The 22,298-nt window shown below is 44.6% G+C and overlaps 1 long non-coding RNA gene across 2 annotated transcripts in view; it reads right to left on the bottom strand.

Moving 5' to 3' along the window:
* Nucleotides 1–22,298, bottom strand: part of LOC132006704 (uncharacterized) — a 55,717-nt gene that overhangs the window by 31,586 nt on the left and 1,833 nt on the right. For both annotated transcript variants that reach the window (XR_009401192.1, XR_009401193.1), the window contains exons 2-3: nt 22,240–22,275; nt 5,431–5,525 (exon numbers count right to left, since the gene is read on the bottom strand). This is a non-coding gene — a long non-coding RNA (uncharacterized LOC132006704). The remainder of the gene's footprint in view (nt 1–5,430; nt 5,526–22,239; nt 22,276–22,298) is intronic.

The raw sequence follows: 22,298 nt of genomic DNA on the forward strand, positions 1-22,298 counted from the left end.
ATAAAGAAGAAGTGGTGTATGTATACAATGGAATATTACTCAGCCATAAAACTGAATGAATCTTGCCATTTGCAACAACAAGGATGGAGCTAGAAAGCATAATGCTAAGTGAAATAAGTCAGTCAAAGACAAATACCATATGGTTTCACTCATATGTGGAATTTAAGAAACAATAAACAAGCAAAGAAAAAAAGAGAGAGAGAGAGAAACAAACAAAAAAAGACTCTTAACTATAGAGAACGAACTAATGGTTACCAGAGGGGAGGGGTGGGGGGTAGGTGAAATAGGTAATTGGGATTAAGGAAGTTTACCTGTTGTGATGAGCACCAGGTGATGTATGGAATTGTTGAATTACTATACTGTACACCTGCAACTAATATAACATTGTATGCCAACGATACTGGAATTAAAATAAAATGAAATAAAATAAAAATAAAAATTTGGGGGGTGCTTGGGTGGCTCAGTTGGTTAAGCCTTTGCCTTGGGCTCGAGTCACGATCTCAGAGTCATGGGAATGAGCCCTGGCATTGGACTCTGCACTCAGCAGGGAGTCTGCTTCTCCTTCTGCCCCATCCCTCATGCATGCACACCCTCTCTCTCTCAAATAAATAAATAAAATCCTTTTAAAAATTTTTAAAAAGGAAAATAGAGACACAGAAGATGACCCAGGTCATATGAATAAATGAGGGAGTCAATATAAGGGACTGTTGAGTTATACGACTACCATTATTACTTCTGCAACTATTGCCTAACAACAACAGCAATGGTAGCTTACCGGTACCACGTTTATGAGTACTGACAGAAAGAATTCAGTGCACATTAGAACAGGAATGTTTCTAATTTAACTTCCCAACTTCAGTTCATTATTCTCTGGCAAGTTCCCCCTTTTGAATAGGATCGACCATATAACTGGTAGGACACAGTGCAAAATGAAAATGCGGGGACTCTTTCTCAAAACGTAGTAAGAATTTCAGCCCATTACAGCAGAGCATTAAACCAAGCAGGGAGCTCTATGAGACTCACAAGGCACAAGTCTACGACCCTGGCCCTACTTTGGAGCCCTTAAGAGACATGTGAGTCTTAGTATAATGTGGAACTGTAGAGACAACAAAGGAAACATGTTACCGGTTCTCTAGGTCTTCTCAATCCATGAAAATGTTTGTTTTTGTTACCTCTTGTAAATCTCACATCATCAAAACTATCATTAGATTCAGAGATGTGTCAATTCCTGGATGGCAAATCTAGGGTTGTTTTCATTGATTCTTGAGATAATGTATTTCCTGTGGAGTTTTGATTCCTCTTGCGGACCCTCTTGAATACTATATAAAACAAGAACTAGAAAAGCAGCTTGATCTCCATTCCTCCCCCTCTCAAGCCCTTCAGTCAAGAAAGGACACAAAGAACATGTTACAATTAAACTAAGCCATGACAGGGAGAAAGACTCCTCTGTTAGCCCACTTACAAAGAGCAAACAGTGCCATTGAAGGCACAGCCTCACACAAGACTGGGCTAAGTGGTTCTCACAACAGAGCAGCGAGACCTATTCAGGCTGGAGAGATTCCGTCTGTCCCCGCCATACTCTACGCATCACAATTCTTACTCCCAAGCCAGGAGACAAAGAAAAGAATGCCAAGAAAACCATCAGATAACTAAGATGAAATGTAGAACACAATGGTATTCAAGTGCACTGTGATCAATGTTTAGATAAGAGCCACATTTTGTTTTTCACAAATACAGTAATACACAGAAGAGGGGTTTTCGCTAGGCTGATGTCTTAGGGTTTGCTTTCTGTCTTCCATGGTCCTTTTTTCCTGACAAAAGACTTACCATATTTACCCGATTCTAAGATGTATCTTTCTTCCCTTTTTCACATCCTGAAATCAGAATGCGCCTCATAATCAGGGGCATTTTGCAATCACTGTCAGCCAGGAGGCAAGTGAAAGGGAGCGGTCATCGCCTGCGATACGCAAATATATTCAAATCTGCTTGTGGCTACTGTAGTATATCATGACATGTGATAAACATATGTATCTAAAGAAGCCAAAAAGAGCTTCCAGTAAGTATAAAATTACAATTCTATTGATACGAAAGCACTGCATCATAGCTTATTCAGAGGCATTTGTTTTCTTTCTTAGTGTTACATAAAAACATAATCGCAAAAAAAAAAAAGCATCTCGAGTGTGATGAAGCACTTCACATCTTCAATAGAATGCATATCTGCCACTGACATTTTTGAAGAGTTCAAAAAGCTTCACAGACCCCCACTTAGAAGCCATCCAAAGTTGATACTGAGAAAATCCCTAGGTCCTAATAAAAGACGACTTTGTAAATACCTTTAATGAAATATTGAGGGTTTTCTTTTTTACTTTTTCCTGCTATATTACAACGAGAAATTCCACAACCTGAAAACCTAAACACTAGTGAGAGGTGCTGACTGCATCAGAATACCAATATCCTGGACCAGACTAGTGGACAAATCCATTTTTTCTGTGGTTCTGTTTTTAGAGGAAATTCAAGAGTTCCAACACAAGGTCAGGAGTAGCACTATCATATATAATACATATGATACAACCTACAGGTATAATTTGAATTTTCACATGCAACATTTTTAAAAGTTTAAAAAGTAGGTAAAATTAACTTTATAGATATGTGTTGTTTAACTCAATACATCCAGAACACCATTGTTTCAACATGTAACCAATATAAAAAGATTAGTGAAATATTTATGTTCGCCTTGTCTCTAAAACCCGATGTATATTGCATTCTACACTGAGGAAATATCAGTCCTCACCAGTCACATTTCAAATGCTCAGTAGCCACGTGTGGCTCCCATATTGGACAATATAGGTCTAGTCTATTCATACATTTATCAGCAAAATAAAATAATCCCTTCCAGAACATTTTACTCAAACTCAGAAGCATTCGGCAGAAATTCAACAGTGGCATGTGAACTATGATGAATTATCTCAATGATGGCAACAACGTATTGTTCTGGAGCAATCCTGCTGAAAATAGCCTACAGTAGTGGTCTTCAAACTAGGCTACTGGTACATGAAATCTTTTCAAGAACTTTGTGAGCTCGGATAGTTCGTATGGGATCCCCTCTCAGGTTCTTAACTCCCGTGGGTCTTCTATACTAAAACTGACCTGCCGAAAAACTATTTTTCCCATGTGCTTAAAATTGAGCATTATTTTGCAACTATTTTCAATACTGATTGCTTAAATGCATCATTAACTGGAAAGAAATGCGCCTCCTATCTAATGGCAGTACGTACTTTTGATGCTGATTCTTTTAAGTATAACTAGGATAGTTTCTTATAACACAAAATGTTTACACCAGTAAAACTGATAAAGAGATTGTATGTGATTTCTTTCAGATAAGATACATCATTCATTTAAACTACTTAAAACCTGTTTTCTCAGATTGAATCTTGAAGTATCTTTTCCAATTAAAGTCATTCCTCATTTCACTTTATAAATAATTATATATTTTCTACCTCCCATTATCAAAAGCAAAATATGGTCATTTCCAGACCAATTATTCTTTAGCCATATATACTTACCTCTTTCATAAGATAGGGTTAAAAAGTTCGATTCTGTGGTCCAATAAAATTAATGGATTTTTCAATTTTTGTACATGATTCCTAGTTAATTATTTTCAGAAATCCAATACCAGAGTTCTAAAAACACATGCATACATGTTTCCTCAAGGAAACAATGCCTGCCATCAGATTCTTTGCTTTATACATGAATTATAATGTTAGCTACATATCGCATTGTTTAATTTAAAATCACATGAAAACAAAATTATTATTAATATCTTAATTTACTTCAAAGTAAATAAAAATCTCACTATATTTTTAATCTATTTATTTTGTTAGTAAACTATTCAACAAAGGTGTCCCATAATCGATTTCTGTGTGGTTTTAATAATGCCCCTATAATGCATATCAATTCATTTTTCTGTTGAAAGATGACGCACTTTCTGTGAAAGTACAGTTGGTTCGGCCGATTATTTTGATATGGGCATTGCCTTTGCCAATTAAGTTATGTTATAAATATTTTCTATGAAATCAATGATCTAAATCTGCAGCCTCAAAGTTTTATATTTAAAGGAGATAATAAATCAAAGGCACCTTATCAAAATTATTGTATTGGTTAAGGCATACTTATCTGAGTATTTTGATGTTTCCAACCTTTTATAAGTATACTGGATTATAATGCTTTGAAAGGCCAGTATGATAGGTATAATAGCTATATCTTGACAAAGTCATTTTGGTAAACTTACCAGAAACTCAGAAATAAATGATTCAGCAAGAAATCCTTTCATAAATTGAGGTTTCTTTCCTTTCATGGAACTAAAGATAGGTCTCATCAAGTTGTCCATCACAAATTTTAAATTTTAATTAAAAAACTTAAATCATGAAAAATTATTTTTAGTGACAAGTCACTGTGGCTTTTGACTTACAATCTGGGGACTCATTCCATTCCCTTCTACTTATTTATGGGAACAAAGTTTTTTCAATTCTTATAGCTCTAAAAGTGAAAAACAGGAATAAAATTTATACTGTACTGTCTCATTAGAAGTAGCAGTCGTCCTCAGAGTCACAAACTAGCTTGGGGGAAAACAAACAGTCATATGCACTTAAGGGATACATTTCCAGCCAAATTTGAGTTTTCATTTTTAGTAATTACTTATCAAAATATATAATATTTTATGATGTTCTGATAAGCTGTATACTACTAATAATTTAATGGTAAAAAGTTTAATATTTAATAGGCTTAGCATTATAGGAACATTTATTTCAAACCATATATACTTTTCATAGAGATATATAGTAAGATGACCAATAAAAGGCTTTTAAACATAAGAATATATATTACATTAGGATACATTACTGAGGAGACCTATAGAACAATGATTTCAAGGAGATAAGATCATGAAATTTTCTGACTGTTCATGGTTTTTTTCTTTGCTTTTAAATCAACAATGATGAGTATCAAGATCCAAAGGTATTTTTTAGTTCACTGAATGAATGGATAAATGTGACTCATTTTATTTAAAAGTGTAAGTATTTGTAATATGCTGGAAATAATAACCACAAACTTATGATAAGAAATTTCAGATACCAACTTCAAGATGGGTGATGGAGTTGATAGTTTTTCAAAATTATTTTAGCAGGCCTATAATTAGAAAGTTTGAAGACCACGGCCATAGAACACAATCTCAGAGAAGCCCAAAGGAAAACTAAGTGGGGGAAAGGAAATTTCGGAAGAAAGATTTCTTTTATTCTTACTTTTAACTTCTGAATGTACCAGAAACCACTCTAAGTCGAAGTATTCTAGCTTACTTGCCAGGGCAGTTAGGCAGCCCTGCAATGGGTGAAATTTTAGGGGTATTTCGGAGCCATCCGTAAACACTGTACTTACTCACGACGGTCACTAGGTGGCAAATACACACTGGTCACGAAGCCCTCTTGCCGTCTGCCCTCTTCCAGGGGCTCTCTCCGTTGTCCAATCTCCTCCTGCAAAAGGGAAAAGAATATGAATAACGACAATCGCAACAAACAGTCGCAGGAAATAGTTATTTCCATTTTCCAGCAACAGTAACAAGCCCTTAACATCTCTGAAAATTTCAGAACTGGCCTTGCTTATGAAGCTCATCTACCTTTCGTCAATACCATTTACAATCATGTTGAGACGTTCTATGATATGACCATGAACTTTGACCACAAAACCCAAACCCTGTGCAGCTAAGAACCTCACCTCTGGTAAAACCAAAAAGCATCAGGAGCATCTATGACATTCTGAGCGCAAGACCAAGACTTTCATTTCACTGAATCTTCAAATAGCTCTAAAAGATAGGTGCTAATCTTACCCCCACATGACAGGTGAGAAAGCAGGAAAATGGCCCCAAATCATTGGGTTAGTAAGAAAATGCAGGTTTGGCTTTTTCTCACCAATTAAATAGCCATGCCCTTAAATACGACCCCGTATGATGTTTCAGTGGGGTGTGTGTGTGTGCACGCACACACACGTGCACTCCAGATCTTTCAGCTCTCTTTCTGGTAATCTCTACATCTCTTTTTATACTGTATATCCATTAGAGGAAGCTAAATAATTTCCATTTTATTTTGAAGAGGCTAAGAAAAAAGTACATTAACGTCACAGCCTCCTTTGGAAAAGGGTTTATCTGTGTGTGCTTTTATAAGTACCTGAGTCTGAGTGTTTTCATGCGTATAAATTTCTGCCTATATCTCCACGTCTGTGCATATGTCTGTGTTTCTGTTTGTAGCATGATTAAGTCTATGTTTGCATCTGTATGCCTATGTTGGCAGATGTGTGTGTGTGCATTCATATATTTGATGTACATTTAGGATTGAGTGCCACATGGGCATAGGAACACATTTGTAGATCATTTGTGTGTGTGTACATGTGCCGATGTGTATAAATGTTGACATGTGAAGGTACATGTCTGTGCCTTTGTGTGCCTGTGGCTATGTCTGTATTTTTTTACCGTGTTCAGGACTGTATTGTCTGTAGATACATGTGTGTAGGTCTCTTGCTTTCATATGCTGAGGATGTTGTGTTTCTGACAGGGACCCCTGGTGTCTGAGCGGACATCTGCATGTGCATTGTGTGCGTGTATAGGCAGGCGCTATTATGGAGTTCTGTTTGCATGTGTCTGTGAGAGAGGTTTGGAGTGTGTCACTATATGAGTTGGTGAAGTCTTGCTTTTTTTGGAGGCAGGACTCATGTCTCTGTCTACTTGTGTAAGTCTGTGGAATTGCCTCTGTATTCCCATGCACAGATCTCTGCATGAGTCCAAGAGGGTAAGCAGCATCTCTATGTGGAAATGTCTCGTCCTCATGTTTGCTGCTTGTAACGGTTCATCTGTGTGAGTAGCTGCGTGACTGTATGTCTGTGCAGACATAACGTCCATGTGCATGTTTGAGTGTTGGTCGCCAGGTCTGTAGCTACACGTTCTTGCCGTAAGGCTTTATCTGTGTCTAGGTGCCTCTATAGTCACACATGCAGGCCTGTGTTCATCCACCTGTTCCTCCACCTCCGTTTTCATGTGTACGTCTGTGTGACCATCTTCATGTCCATAGGGGCACGTGTGAGTGGATCTGCATAAACCTACCTATATGAGGACGAGTTTCACAAATGACTCTCCGGGTGAATGCACACGTGCCTGTATGTAGATGTTTATGTCGCTGCACGATATAAGGACTCCACATGCATGAGAGTTTTGCGTGTCTGTGGGCACATGTCTGTGTGCGTGCTTCTGTGCTATGCAAACACATCTGTTCACATGCATACACATGACGACACATACAAGTGTCTGTGCAACTGTATGTCTGGATGGTGCGCTGGATTCTGACAGGGTGTGTGTGCATTTCTATGACTATGTGCACAGATCATCAGACATGCGTGCCTCTGTGGGTATCTATGTGCCTCTGTGTTCAGGTGTGTGTCTGTGGGCCTCCATGTCTAGCTATACATCTGTGTAGAACTCCATGCATGGGAATCTGTATGTATGCTTCTGCATACATCTGCTTAAGCTTCTGTAGCCATCTCTTTGTGATTCTGTACGGGTGCGGTCTGTGTGCCTCTCTGCCTCTGTGCACATGTCTACATCTCCGTGAATGCCCTGTGTTTCTGCATGTGTATGTGGCTTTGCACGCTCCGCTCACACATCTGAGTGAGCCTCTGTGAGTGCAGATTTGTTTGCCCACATAGATCTTTGTGTGGGTCTTTAGGCCTGTGTCTCTGTGGGTAGGTATATGCTTCTGCATCTAAAAGCATTTCTGCCAAAATGTCCCCCCCCCAATCTCTGTAGAACACATCGCTCTTCTCTATGAAAGCATCTCTCTCATGCATATCCCACTATCTCTGTGTGTAGACACATGTAGAAATCTCCGTATGGATCCGTATCTGACTTCTCCATGTACAAGTGCATTTATATGTGCACACCCGTGTGCTTGTGTATTTCCATGTGAACACCCACATACACGATTATTCCTTTGCATACTCCCATCTGCACCGTCATGCATGTGCCTGTGTGCACATTTAAATGTTCACAGTAAGCAGGAGCCCTTGCGTTGCATGTGCAGGCATGAACACGTTTATGCCTGTGTGTTCTGATAACAACCATGCTTTTGTGTGTACATGCATGTGACTCTGAGATCAGGAAAACACCAGTGAGTACATGTTGAAAACACATGTATCTACCCATGAATGAATCTCTATGTTGCAGTGTTTGGGTGAAAGCCTCGGGGTCTGCAGAGCAGTAAAAACACATCTACCCATGTCTGTGTCTGGGCGACTCTGTGCACTGATGGGTATGTATGCACTCGTGCAAACCCCTGTGTGTCTGTGAAGGTTCATGTGCATAAATGTCGGGGGGGGGGGGGTCCTGAGAGTGTGTCTAGGTTTCATGAGCCTCCAGAGGCATCGATGTGTCTTTGTACGTGTATATATGTGTGCATCTGTGCCTCTCTGAGGCTGTGAATCAGTAAATAGAACCTCTGGGTGCTAGCCAGGTCAGCATACATGTCTCTGCCTGCTTCTCTGGGTCTGTGTGATTGTGGATTATGTATGTATGACTCTGCATGGCTCTGTGCCTACATAGAGAACTGTGGGCATTCACACGTATCCTTGTGTGTGCATTTATGTATCTGTGTACACGTGAGATGACCCCTGTCGAGTCTCGGAGTTTTATGTTCATACTTGTGTAAACCTATGTCTCTGGACACATCTGCAGGTCTGGGTCAGTGGGAACATCTCTGGCCTTGTGTGTGTGTGTGTGTCTGTGTGTTTTCTAGTATATACTTATCTATGATAAATATATGTGTGTAGTTGTGAGCACTTTCTTCCAGTAAGACTTTTCTGGTGGTTTCCCCACCTGCTTTTCTATGATACAGCCAGCAGAAGGGGCTCAAGATTTTCTTCCTACTCTTGGGGTAGCCAAGAAAATAAACATTAAAATATGGACTCCTTTGGAAAATGTCACTGACTGAAGACAGTAACTATGGTCTAATAACAGGGAGGCTTTTTATAATCTGAAGACAAAAAGCAGGCGGCTGCTCAAATCCCACCGCCACTGCAGACATTTCTGTCAGGGACTCTGGCCCGCTGCTACCTTCCTTCTCCCCTCTGGTCCCAGCCGGAGCCCACATGCTGCCCCCTGGCTGCCCACGGCCCACGTCGTGTGGCTTCCACCCCACCTTCCGCTTCCCCAGGCTTGTCTATTACAAAGGGCCCCGAAGTTACTTTCTCCCTCATTCTCCTTTGCTTTGACTAGCAATTCAGATTAAGATATATGGTGTTATTTAATCCCTACCACAGCCTAAGAGGCAGGAACCAGGGTCATCCCCCGGTTACAAAGGAAGGCCGATGATCAGGGAATTCGAGTGCGTTCTGTAGGTCATATGGCCAACAGGTGGCAGGGGCAGAATTCAAAACCAGGCCTGATGGACACCAAACCCGTATTCCTTCTGCTCGACCACTGACCATTTCCACTATCGAATGTGCACAGGTCCCAGGGACCAGAAAACAGGCACATCTGCCTCCAAAGACTGTGTTCTAAACCTTGATTCTTGATGTGATCTCATTTAATTCTTGGAATGACCTCAAAACAAGTACTCTGTCCATGTTTACATGTGAGTATACAGACTCAAAGAAGTGAAGTCACTTGCCAGAGCTCTGTGTGAGCACGAGGGTCCTCTGTTCATACCCTGTGGAGCAACACGTTGTTGAGGCCAAAAGTGACAGAGTATGTGCCTCATGAAGTGAAGCCGAATGTTCTGGTGTCACCATACATATTTTGCTGTCTTTCTTGGTGTGTGAGGCCTCCTGAGTATTGTATAGTGGGTCTAGGTATTATTAGAGGTGTCTGTGAAGTTTGGGGCAAGTCTGGGCATCGTGGGGTAAACACGTGTGTCGTGGATTGTGTGTCTCTGCGCATGGCTCTTCTCCGGGTTGTATGAGTATCTCAGGACTGCGGGGCAGGTCAGAGGGTGCCGGGCTAGTTTCTGGCTTAGGTGGCACGTCTCCGTGTAGTGCTGTGAGGCTAGATGTCATGTGGTGAAATGCGCCATGTCTGGTTGTATAGCCAGTCTCTGTGCTATGCGGTGAGGCTAGGTGTGGGGGGAGTCTGGGGGGGTAAAGTGAGTCTGAGTGCGGTGGAGAAAATCCTTCTGTTACGGGGAAATCTGTTTCTACTGTGGATGGATGTTACATCTTTGCGGGGGGGATAAGTTGTAGGGTGGCTTTGTCTGAAGGAATGTGGGTCCAGGTGCTGTGGTGTGAGTGTGCAGGTTTTCTAAAGTACTAGTAAATTGTCGGTCCTGTGAGTGAGTTTCTTGTCATGTCAGTCAGCGACTGGTATGCTTCATGTGTGCACTGCGAGGCTGTGCTCAGTGCACGTTATGGGCAGCATAGCAAGGGAAGACAAGGTGAAGCGGTGGATTGTGGGTTGTCTCTATGAATTATGGGTCCTGTGAGTCCTGAGCATCTGATTCGGAGTAACTCCGCTCTGTGGGAGTGATCCTGGGTGTTCTGAATTTCACGGCTGTGATTTTTTCGGGTGTACTACCAGGAAAGTCTGGGGATTGTGCAACGTGTCCTTCCACTGTAGGGCATGTCTAGGGGTTGTGGTATAGACATCGCAGTCTGTACATTGTGAGATATATCTTGGAGTAATGGGGTTAGACTATGTGTCATGGGTTGAATCTAGAGATTCATTGCAAGTTGTTTTGACATAGGGCCAGTCTTTGCATTGTAGGGTATGTCTGTGCCTCATGAGGAGCCTCTATGGGGTTTTTTAAAGCAGGGGGAGCCTCTCAGGTATGGGGTTGTATCTGGACATGGTATGGCATTTCTAGAGGTTGTGCTCCAATGCTGAATATTGTGGGGCGAATGTGTATAATACAGGCTGACTGCAAATGTGGTATTGGGTGTGTTCTGGGGTTGTAAAGAGAGTATGGGTTGTTAGGGGCAAGTCTGGGTGTGGGGGAGCTTGTGTTTGTGCCGAGGGACTAGTTTTTGTGCTGTAGGGCACATCTGCTTTATGATGTATTTGTGTGCGTGATGGGGTATGCCCGTGTGTAATTGAGTGTGTCTTGAATTGGAGATCTTTGTGTTGGGCGATGATTCATTTCGTAGGGTGAGTTTGTGTGGTGGAGTTTGCCTGTGTATCATGGGGTGTGTCTCTCGGTGGTGTGGGGCGAGTCTGCATTTTGTAAAGCTTATCTATAGCACTGTGGGCCATGTATTGATTTTGTGGGATGACGTGAGGTTGTGATGAGATTCTGTGTGTGTAGGAAAATCTGAGTGCTATGGTGCACATCATTCATTGTGGGGAAAACCTGGTCTGGGTTGAGTTTGGATCCTGTGATTTGATTTTAGATGTCTGGGAGTGAAATTGCATTTGGGACACAGTCTGAGCATGATGTGGCCATTGTGGGACTGTGGGGAGTGTCTGTATTTTCCAGGCATTTTGTACATTGTAGGATGCATCTTTTTATTGGAGGCTTTGCCGAGGTGTTGTGGGGGTATGTGCACCACAGACCTAGTGTCTAGGTTGTGGATCAAGGGTGCCTTGTGGAGCAAGGCTGTGTGGTAAAGCTGGTAAGGAGTATTTGTCTTGTGGAGTGACTATGTGTGTGTGTGTGTGTGTGTTGAGGTGAATCTGTACATCAGAATGCAATTTTGCATTTGTAGGAGAAACCAATGTGTTATAGGGTACATCTGTCCATAGCAAGTTAGCTGGAATGTACTGTGGAGCTATTTTGTGCCTTACGTGTAAAACATATCTTAGTGTTGCATGGCAAGATTGAATTTGGGGGTGTCCCTGGAGGTATGCAGTCTATTCTTACCACAGTGGGGTAACTTTATGTTGTAGACTGAGGCTGTGCATTCTAGGGAGAATTTTTATGTTGTGGGACTTACCCGTATGGGGTAAGTCTGGGCATTGTAGGGCAAGTCTGTTCATTGTAAGTTCATTGTAGGTATTGTGAGGCATTTCTGCGTAGTGTGGTGCAAAACTGAGTTTTGAGGCAAATCTTGGTGTTATGGTAATATTGGATGCCCATGGAGTAAATCTTGGTATTTTTTGGAGAATCTCCGCATTGTGAGGTGAATTTGTGCACTGTGATAGGACTCCATGGGCTGTGCTAGGAGTCTTATGCCATGGAGCATGGGTGACATCATAAGTTGGTCTAAGAACTGAGGGGTGAGTGTGGGTGCTGTGGGAGAGTCTGGGTACCATGAGGCTCACAGGCACGTTGTGGAGGGTTTCTTGGTGCTGTGGTGCATGTCTGTGTGTTTGGGCACCTATCTGGCAGTTGTGGTATGTGATGGGCTAATTATTTGCTTTGTGGTTGAGTCTCTGCATTGTGGGATAATACCACATAGGGATAAAGTCTGTGCACTATAGGATGAATGTGGAAGCTGCGTAAATTTCTATGCACTTGTGGGACAAGTCTGTTTCTTTGGTATGTTTTAGAGCTACTGGACTAGGATGCTGGTGGGGGTGGGGCAAAGTCCAGGCATCTGAGGAGGTCACTGATGTCGTGAAGGAGTCTGCTGATTATGGAATGTATATTTTGAGAAATGTTTGCAAGTTGTTATATAATACTGCCTTTCGGGGCGGGGCGGTCCCTACCTTGTGCGGTGTTTCTGTGTATTATAGGACGTACGCTGTGGGAGAAGCTGTCCATTCTGGAACAAGTGTGTGTTTTCATGCAATTTGAGATCCTATGGGTGGACATTATAGGGAAAGCTCTGCAGTGTTATTGGATTCTGTGCACCGTTTGGGTGGATCTAAGCTATGACTGTTGTCTGTACATTGTATTGTGTGTCTGGGCATTGTGAGACGGATGTGAGCTATCCGTTGGTTCTAAGCAAGGGCAAATCTATGCGCTGTGCTGTGTTTGATGCAGGGTGGGTGTGTGTATTTGGGGCTGAGTATGCATGTTTGGCACAAATTTGGAAACTGTGTGGTAAGTGTGTGGCGAAGGAGACTTTGTTCTCTGGGGAAGGTGTGTGCGTTGTTGGTTATAGTTGTACATTACAATGAGGCTCTGCACATTGGGCGGCAACTCAAACCTTGGGAGCAGAGTTGGAGTGCTGTGGCTCCTTTTCACTCACTGCAGGTCAACCATGGGCTTGGTGAGGGTGTTTCCACGGGGGCATAGTTTTATATTTTAATATGGTTTGGCAGCTATTTTTAGAGTCTGTATGTCATATTGTGAGTTTGAAACTCTGTGGGTCAAATCTGTGGAAGTTCAGGTTTTGGTGCAAGTTTGGGATTTGTAAAGTTAGTGTGCTGTGGGGCAAAAGTGTGTTAGGCTGATCTGTCTCTTGAATCATGAGCAGATGTGCTGTGATGTGATCCTACGTGTTGCATGAGAAGTCTGTATCTGGGGACACATCTCTGCATTGTAGGGTATGTCTATGTATTGTAGTGTATGTGTGTACAGTGCTTGGGCAAGTGGGGTAACTGCATTCATTGTGCAGTTGTTTGATATATTGTGGGATGGACTGTGTCTTGTTGGAAGAGGAGCTTGAGTTTTGTCACTGACCCCAAGTGTGTTTGGGATCCATCTTCTGCTGAAGGATGTGTGTGTGTGTGTATTTTGTATCAACTTTGAGTATTGTGTGTCATGAGTTGACCCTACACAATGCATGGCAAATACGTATACTCCAGGGTGGTTTTGTATGCTTTGATCTGGGTCTGTGAGTGGTGGGCAGTCTTGCCTTCTACCTAGGAATTGTAAAGAATGTTTGAATGGCCATGTCATGGAAGAGAGACATGATGGGGCATGTTTCTGCACTGTATGAAAACCCTTGTGACATGAGATACATTTCCCCATTGTGACTTGATACTGTGCGTTGCAGGGGCATGTCAGTGCTTTGCAATAGGATTCTGTGCTTTTTGGGAAGAGTCTGAGCTGTGCGTTTGTGCCCATGCATTGGGTTTTTCGCAAATCCGTATGCTGCATGATGAGCTAGTCAGTGGTAGGGCTAGGAAGTCTGTGTAACAGACTATGGAAGCACGTTTCAGGATGTGTCTTTGTCCAACAAGACAATTCTATGGGCTCTGTTGCCCCTATCTTCCCTGGAAGCCAGGTGTTTGCGTGGCCGGGTGAGGGTATGTTGTGAGGCAGGTCTGCATCCCGTGGCGCTGCTAAGGGCTTTTGGGGCAAGTCTGCGTGCTGCGTGTTTGTGTCTGTGCGTTAATGGTATGGTGGTCTGGGTACTGTGGAATGAATCTGGGTGTTATGGGGTGATTTTGGGGTTTGTGACACATGCGTGTGCACTTTAAGACAGGCCTTTGTGTCTGGGGAGAAGTCTAGGGTTGTGATATTAGAGCAAAGCAAGTAGGACATGGCATGGGTCTGCGTATTGTGGTTTAAATGTCCTGTGAACCGCATTTGTGTCACAGACGAGGTGGTCCGACATCTGTCTGGATAGTGGGGCTCGTCTATGTGTTGTCTGGTATGTCCAGGTGTGGACAGGCAAGTCGGTGAGTTGAGGGGCGTATCTATGTGGTAGAGAAGCTAGGGCGGGGAGAATGCTTTGCAGTGAGCCTGGGTGTGGTGGTTCTAGCGTTTTCATTGTGGAGTGACTGTGTAGGTTGTGGAGCAAATCGGCTGTGTAGAGTGAATCTGTGTGTTGTGATTCCAACCTCTGCACAGAGAGTCGTTGTTGCATAGCACGTCGGTGTTATGGGGCAGACTTGTGTGCCGCAGGGTTTATGTGGACTTTGATGGGGTTTATACGTGGTTCTGTGGTGCATGAGTGTGCTGTGTAAGGACTATGTGCATGGTGTGGCGGTGTGGGCTCTGTGCGGCATACCTTGGCATTATGTTACTATTCTGTGCATTATGGGGCGAGCCTGTATGTTGTGGGGCAAGCCTGTGGACTGCGATCTGTGAGCAGTGAGTTGACTCACTGTTCCGATGTGAGCGCGGGTCATGCAGGCAGACATCTGCATTGTGGGAGACATCAGTGCATTACGGAATGTGTTTGCAGACCATGGGACAAGTCTGTGGTTATGGATTGTTTTTGAGTTCGATGGGTCCTGCATATCTTTTGGGGGACTGTGTGGACACAACTGAAGGTGTCTGGGGCCTTTGCCCCGTAATGTGATGTGACTGCTCCCTAGGGGAGCTGTGGGCTGTGCGGGTGCCGGAGTGCACAGTGGGACAAGAGGGTGCCCTGGGAGGCCACTCGCTGCTGCGTGGGAGGAGTGCGCACCCTAACGCTGGGTCTGAGGAGTGTAGGGCCTGTCGAGGTATTGTATGGCAGCTGTGTGTGTCAGAGGGTTTTCCGTTTGCTGAGGGACAAGTCTTGGTATTGAGAAGTGAAGGTGTTTACTGGAGCCTGTGTGTGGGTTACGTGCCTCATACAGGCATCGCAGGGTGTATCTGCTTTGTCGTCCGATTCTGCATATGGAAGATCTGTCTGTGGGGAACGGGGCTATCCATGTCCTGAGGCACAAGCCGGCGTGTTGCAGAGCAAGTCTGAGTCCTGTGGAAAGATAATCTGCATTATGGGGTGAGTCTGAGCATGGGGAGCGATTCGGGGTATACAGGGTTTTGACAGGGATGGCGTGACACAAGGCTGTGTGTTGGAAAAGCCTATGCATTGTGGATTGTTTCTAGGGATTTTAAAGTGAGTTCTTTACATTGTAGGTCTAGTGTATTCTGAGGTATGTGTACTGCAGAGCCTATACATACACGTGTGTACGTATATACGCATATATACACATACACATATATTCATGTATGCATGCTAGGGCGCATTCGGCTGATGAGTCTTCACGTGGCTAAGCGGTCTGTACCTCGGGTATGCAGATGCACTGCACTGTGTGTCTAGGTGTGGTGTGATGCGTCGCTGTTTTGCAGACTCCACATGGAAGCTGCTCCGGGCGTCATGGCCTACGTGCAGTCATCACGGGACTGTGAGCAGAGGGCGGAGGGAGTGGGAGCTCTGGTGTGGTTCTAGGCTTTATGGGGGTATACTCCATGCGTCATGGGGTTGCTTCTAATGATTCTAGATTAAGTCTTACCATCATAGTCCAGGTCCTTGTGCAGAAGAAAGAACAACAGTAACAGCCACAACAAGATCAACTAACATCCATAACACTAAGGTTCTAAGCACTGCAGAGGCGTTCACTCATTTATTCCTCTTAACAACCCTGCTAAGTAGGTACCATTATTATTCCAATTTCTGCCTAAGAAAAATAAGGCACAGACAGGTTAAGAAACTTTTCCAAAGTCAACAGTTAGTAAATGATACATGTAGGATTGGAACCCGGTCAGTCTGAATCCTAAGTGGAAGTTTTTAACCCCAATCTATACTGCCCCTTCGTTTGGGGGTGTGCTGTGTTTACGGAATGTCTCTGGGTCTTGTGGAGTATGTCTAGGTGTGGTGGCAGGTCCTGGGTTACAGAACGGCCAGAGATTATAAAATTAATCCAAGTAATGTGGGGCTTCTGTGTGAATTGTGCAACGGGTTTCGTGGAGAGGGCATTCTCTCACATCGTTAGGATGTCGAAGGGTTAACGTCTGCCCTGTGCGCAGGCCAACTGTGTAAGCAGCATGTCAAGCCTCTGCTTTCAAGAAAACTTGTGTGGTGGTGTGATTGTGTGATTGTCAAAGGGTTTTGTGTGTTTGCATGCGTACCTATTCGGAAAGTGTGCTTACTCGTGAGTCCAGTCCCTGGATCACGGCGTGGGTCTGTGCCTTGCGGAGTCTGGGTGTTGGTGCTCAAGTCTGCTTTATGGGGGAGGTTCGTATGTGACGATGCACCTCTGTGAGTCATGGGGCAACCATGTGTGCTGCGGGAAATGTGTCTATGTTGTCAGGGTCTCCAGGAATTCTGGGGCTCACTGCTACATGGTGGGGGGGGCGGTCTGTGCACTGGAGGATGCCTCTGTGTGTTGTAATATGTGTGTGCATGGTGTGTTCTCATGGAATGCGTCTATGCATTTTAGGCCTGTGCTCATGGGAAGTGTCTTCGTGTTGTGGGACATGTTTGTGCAATAGAGGCAGCAGGCAGGCTGAGGGGGATGAGTTTGTGCATTGTGGAGCGACAGTGTGTGTTACATGATGGTGAGCACCATGAGGCTTCTCTGTACATACTGAAGAAACACTAGGTGTCTTGGGCTATGCAATCTGTATCATGGAATGTTCTCAGGATTTGTGAGGCAAGCGTTAGTTTATAAAAAAGGCCTTATGTTGTGGGTTTAGTCTATGTGTTATAACGTAACTCCAGGCATCGTATGGGGTCTATGCATACACACTGAGCTGTTCAGGAGCAAATCTGTGTCCTGTAGAGCATGTCTAGGTGTTCTGGATGAGTCTGTGCATGACGAGTCTGCACCATGGGGAACCCGTGAACTGTTGGCTGAGTCTGTGTGTTGCAGGAGGAGTCTTAGGATCAAAAAAAAAATCTGAGTGTATGTGTGTGGGTGTTGTTGGTGTGATATAGGGCACATCACTGAGTTGCAGGGAGCATGCATAAATGTTTGTGTGTGTGTTGTGTTGTGTTGTGCTGTGGGTCTGTGCCTTGTACGGTGAGGCTTGGGGTCGTGCGTCTAAACACTGCGGAGTGAGTCTGTGTATCATGGAGCAAGTCTGTGCACCGTAGAGCAAATTTCTTGATTGTGCTACAGCTCTCTCTCGTGTGAGCGGCATCGGTTTAGGGTTCTGTGTTCTGTGGGGTGTGGGGGGTTGCGGTGGGCGATCTGTGTGCTATGCACTGCTCGCTTCGGCAGCACATATACTAAAATTGTGTGCTATAGAGTATCTGCACCTGTCCTAGGGCCAGTCTATGTATCACTGGTGAGCCTTTGTGTTGTCAGGTTCTAGGTATTTGGGGTTAATGGTACTAGTGGCTAGTCACTCCCTTCGGAGTAGGCCCTGTTGTTACGTTTGTTTTACAGAGGAGCAAACTGAAGAACAGAGAAACGTACTTACCCCAGGTGATACACTTAGAAAAGGGTGGAACCTGGATCCTAACCCAGGTAGTCTGGGTCCAGAGGCCTTGCTCTTAACCACTACCCAAGCTGTGTCTCTGTCACAGGCCCGAGTTGTAGCTCAATGATACAGGAAAGTAGGTCTGTAGACTACGATGGAAATATTTGCATTGAGGGGGTCATATGTGTGTCGTGTGTCTGTCTGTGTCCTTGGGGAGTGTTTATGTGAACGGTCGGTCTTCTGTTTTGGAGTAAGTCCATGCTTTGATGCCAATCTGTGTGCCGCAGAAGAAAGCTGTGTGTCCAGAGTGAGCATGAGTAGGGCGTGGGGCCGGTCTCCGCCGTGAAGGGCAGCATGCCTGCACACTCGGGGTGAGTATCCGCGTTCGGTGGTGTTTGTGTATGTTGCGGGGCAAGTGTATACACGGACAGGGGGTCGTGTTCTGGGCACACTTGTGTACGGGCAGCGGCGTAGTGAGCAGTGAAATGGGTCCCTGGGCTTTGAGGCAGCTCTGGGCATTGTAGAGCCCATGGCTGCCCATGCCCAGGGTGTGTGCTCGCAGGGCGGAGGCTCCGGAAGGAGTGTGGATTTTGTGAGGTGAATCTGTGTGGCACGTGTGTGACACAGTGACGTGGGCCAGGGGGTCGGAGCGCCGTGCTGGGGAATGTGTTTGGGTGACACGTCTGCGCTGTGAAATGAACGAGGGGAGCCTGGATCGTGCCCGTGACTGGCCCCGCGGGGGGACATGTGTATGCCCGGAGGGCGGGGGCTGGACACTCTGGAGACAGCTTAGGTGCTGCTGTGGCCTGAGCGTGTCTGTCCTAGACCCAGTCTGTCCCTTGCGGGACCAACGTGTGCTGGGGCGCAGTGCTGCGCCCCATGGGGGGCTTGTCAAAGGAATCGGGGTTGAGCGTCTGCATGGGGGAGGCTGAGCTGCAGCAGAGCAAGGGAGCCCGCCACGGGGTGAGCATTTGCATCGTGTGGGGGTGGCATGGGTTGTGATGTGACCCCGTGCGCTGCAGGATGAGGTTGTGTGTGGTGGCCCAATCCTGTGTGCCCACGGGATACACACCACTGCACCTCTGGGATGTGGGGGGAGCTTGCCTGAGGGCCGTGGGTTTAATCTGTGTGCCATGGTAAGTCTTCAGGCTGTGGGGTGAGTCTATGTTCTTAGGGGCATGTCCTTGTGCTGTGGGACAAGTCTGTGTCTTGGGGAGAGGCTGTGCACCCTAGGGCCAGTCGGCCTGAAGTGGGGAGGGCCTGGGTCCCATGGAGAAAGTCTGTGGGATGAGTTTATACGCTGTAGGGGATGTCTGTGTGCTGTGGGGCATCTCAGTTTGTAGGGCAGACTGTGTTCTCTGGGAACAATCTTTTGGCTGTGGGGAGAATCTGTGTGTTGTGGGGAGACTCTCTGTGCCATGGGTTTAGTTTGCATTTTATGGGGTGAGTCCATGTGATTTGGGTCATGTCTGTACACTACGGAACAAGTTTGGGTCTTTTTGGGATGGCCTGTGTCCTGTGGTGTTTGTCTATGTGCCACAAAGCAAGTCTGTCTGGTGTGGGACAGTGTGTCCCTCGGTGTGGGTCTCCAAGCTGGGCCAGGAACTGTGTTCTGGGGGAAAGTCTGTGTTCTGTGGACAGTCCATGTGCTCTAGAGTGCATCTCTGTGTCATGGCATAAGGCTGTGTGCCCTTGCGGGGGGGAGTATCTGTATGCTCTAGGGAGTATCTTCGGGATGTGACCTGTGTCCTGGGGAGAATCTTGGCCATTGGTTTAGTCAGTGGGACACTGGGAGAAATCTGTGTGCCGTGGGGAGAATCTGTGTGCCATGGGCATCCATGAGCCATGGGCAGAGTCCATGTTCTGTGGTGAGGTCTGTGTATCCTGCAGGGCCTGTGTCCCGTGGAGTGAGTCTGTATTCGCTAGAGAAACTGTGCTAGGCGAAGGGCCTGTGTGATATGGGGATAGTCTGTGATATCGGGGATTGTGCAAGTGTCATGGATACAGTCTTTATGGAACAGTGAGTCTGTGGCACATGCAGTAGATCCATGTCCCTTTGGTGAGACTTTTTGCCTTGTGGAGAATGTGTGTGCTTTTAGGTAAATCTGAGTGATATGGGGGATGCCTGTGTGCTATGGGGTAAGCCTTTCCGCTGTGGTGCTTGTCTGTGTGTCGTGGGAAAAGCCTGTGTGCTGCAAGGTTAAGAGAGAGAGAGAGAGAGAGAGAGAGAGAGAGAGAAAGTGTGTGTGTGTGTGTGTGTGTGTGTGTGTGTATTTGACCAGTGGACAATAGAGGGTAAGTTTGTACATTGCAGGGCAAGTCTGTTTCAGGGCAAATTCTCCTTTAATATCTACAGATGATACCAACACTTACACTACGGTTACTGTGTAACAGACACTGTTCTAAAGGTGCTATTATTAATCTCCATTTTATATCTGAGAAAATGGAAGCACTATGTACTATGGTCACGCAACTACCAAGAGGCGCAGGTCTGAAACCAGGCAGTTTGTTTCCTGTGTCCACACTATCATGAATCTCCTTAGGGTTCCGGGAGCATCATTGGCCTCAAACACTGGGAATACTTCGTGGTCATTGCTGGATATATTGAGAGAAGGGAACGTGGAAGAAAAGGGAGTAGCTCAAAGCCTTCCAAGTATTAAAAAAAATAACGCAATGCTCTATTTAAGATAACGATGGCAGTCTAGCCCAGAAAAACTGACATCATGACTGCAGAAGAGCGCCTCCAGTGACGTCGGCCCCCACCACAGTCCCACCCCACCTCGCTGACACAGCCACATTCTGCCACTGCAGAGGAGCAAATGCGCATGCCCTGGAGAGCTGCTGTTGCCAGGGAAACCAGCCTCCAGTCACAAACAAATCACAGCCTAAATGTGCAAGTCAAGAAATGACTGGGACTCTGGCTGTGAGCCAAATGAGCCCCTAATAAGGGCAGGCAAGGCACCCTCCAACCCAATGCCCTCAGTTTTTCTTCCTGAATCAGGAAAGGCTAGAGGCCAGAGTCAGGAAGACAACAGAGAAAGAAGGCTGTGCTGGGCGTGGGAATGGGGCTGGGATGGCCAACAGTGGGTAGCAGGTGATTTTAATAATCAAAGATTTCTGTAAGCAACATTTAACTCTTCTCCCACTGAGTCTGCGTTTCATGCTGGAGCCTTCCGCCTACAGCGAAAAGAAGTGAACCACTGGGGGTGTGTCTACCTACAAGAGAGGGTGGCAGTGGTGGCATGGATCGGGACTCATCCTACCTTCTTTAAATCCCTAGATCAGACTACTGCCAGCAACAGGCTGGCAAACATTATTTATTTCTGCTCCTCACACATCTCTTACATTTCCTTCTTATACCATTCTAGAAAATTCCAGAGACTAAGACCAGACAGCTTTAATTCTCCGAGAACCTGAGGAGTAGAAAAAAGGTTGAAGAAGGAATCATAGGAGTAACACTAACTGACCCTGGGGGAAAGTTTTGAACACACAATTAGAATGCCAGCTGTGTCCAAGAGGAATAGCACATCTGGAACAGTGGTTTTCTATATTCAGATTCCTCAATTTTAATTTGTGAAAAGCATCCGATAAAAATACAATTTTGGAAAATTTTAAATTTATAAATCCTGTTTGAAAACCACTGCCCTAAACCACATGTGCCTAGAATCCTTGAAAGGCATGAACACGAACATGATGTTTTAGAAAGCTGCCAGAAGCTGCAAGAAGGTAGGAGTGCTATTGAGGAATGTGACCATCTCGGGTAGAAAGAAAATGGCCAACCTGTGGACACTATACCCTAGCTAAAGGGAGAGCAGTTGTTGCCATTTCATATCAGTGGAAGAAGGTTGAATTATTCAATAAATGATGCTGAAACAATTGGTGACCTATTTGGAAAAAAAACAAAATTAGATCCTACTTCATATTCATACCACATACCAAAATGAATTCCAGATGAATTAGAGTTAGTAAAAAAAAAAATGAAGCAATGAAATAACTAGAAAAAAATACAAGTCAATATACTCACTAAAGGAAAGAAATAAATCATAAAATCAAAAATTGATAGCTACAGATATCTAAAAATATAAAGCTGTAACATGTAAAAAAAAAAAAAAGACCCCAGCATAAATGATACAAAATCAATAGGCAAACAACAACTGGGAAATAATGTTTTTACCACATATGATAAACTAATTAGGTGATAATGTATAAGGTGGAGGTGAAGGAGAAATCTTAAACTGGTTCATACCATTTGATCCAGAAATTCCACATCTACGAATTTATCCTAGGGAAAAAAAAAAAAAAAAA

This window comes from Mustela nigripes, chromosome X (genome assembly GCF_022355385.1).
Source record: "Mustela nigripes isolate SB6536 chromosome X, MUSNIG.SB6536, whole genome shotgun sequence".
NCBI classification, from domain to species: Eukaryota; Metazoa; Chordata; class Mammalia; order Carnivora; family Mustelidae; genus Mustela; species Mustela nigripes.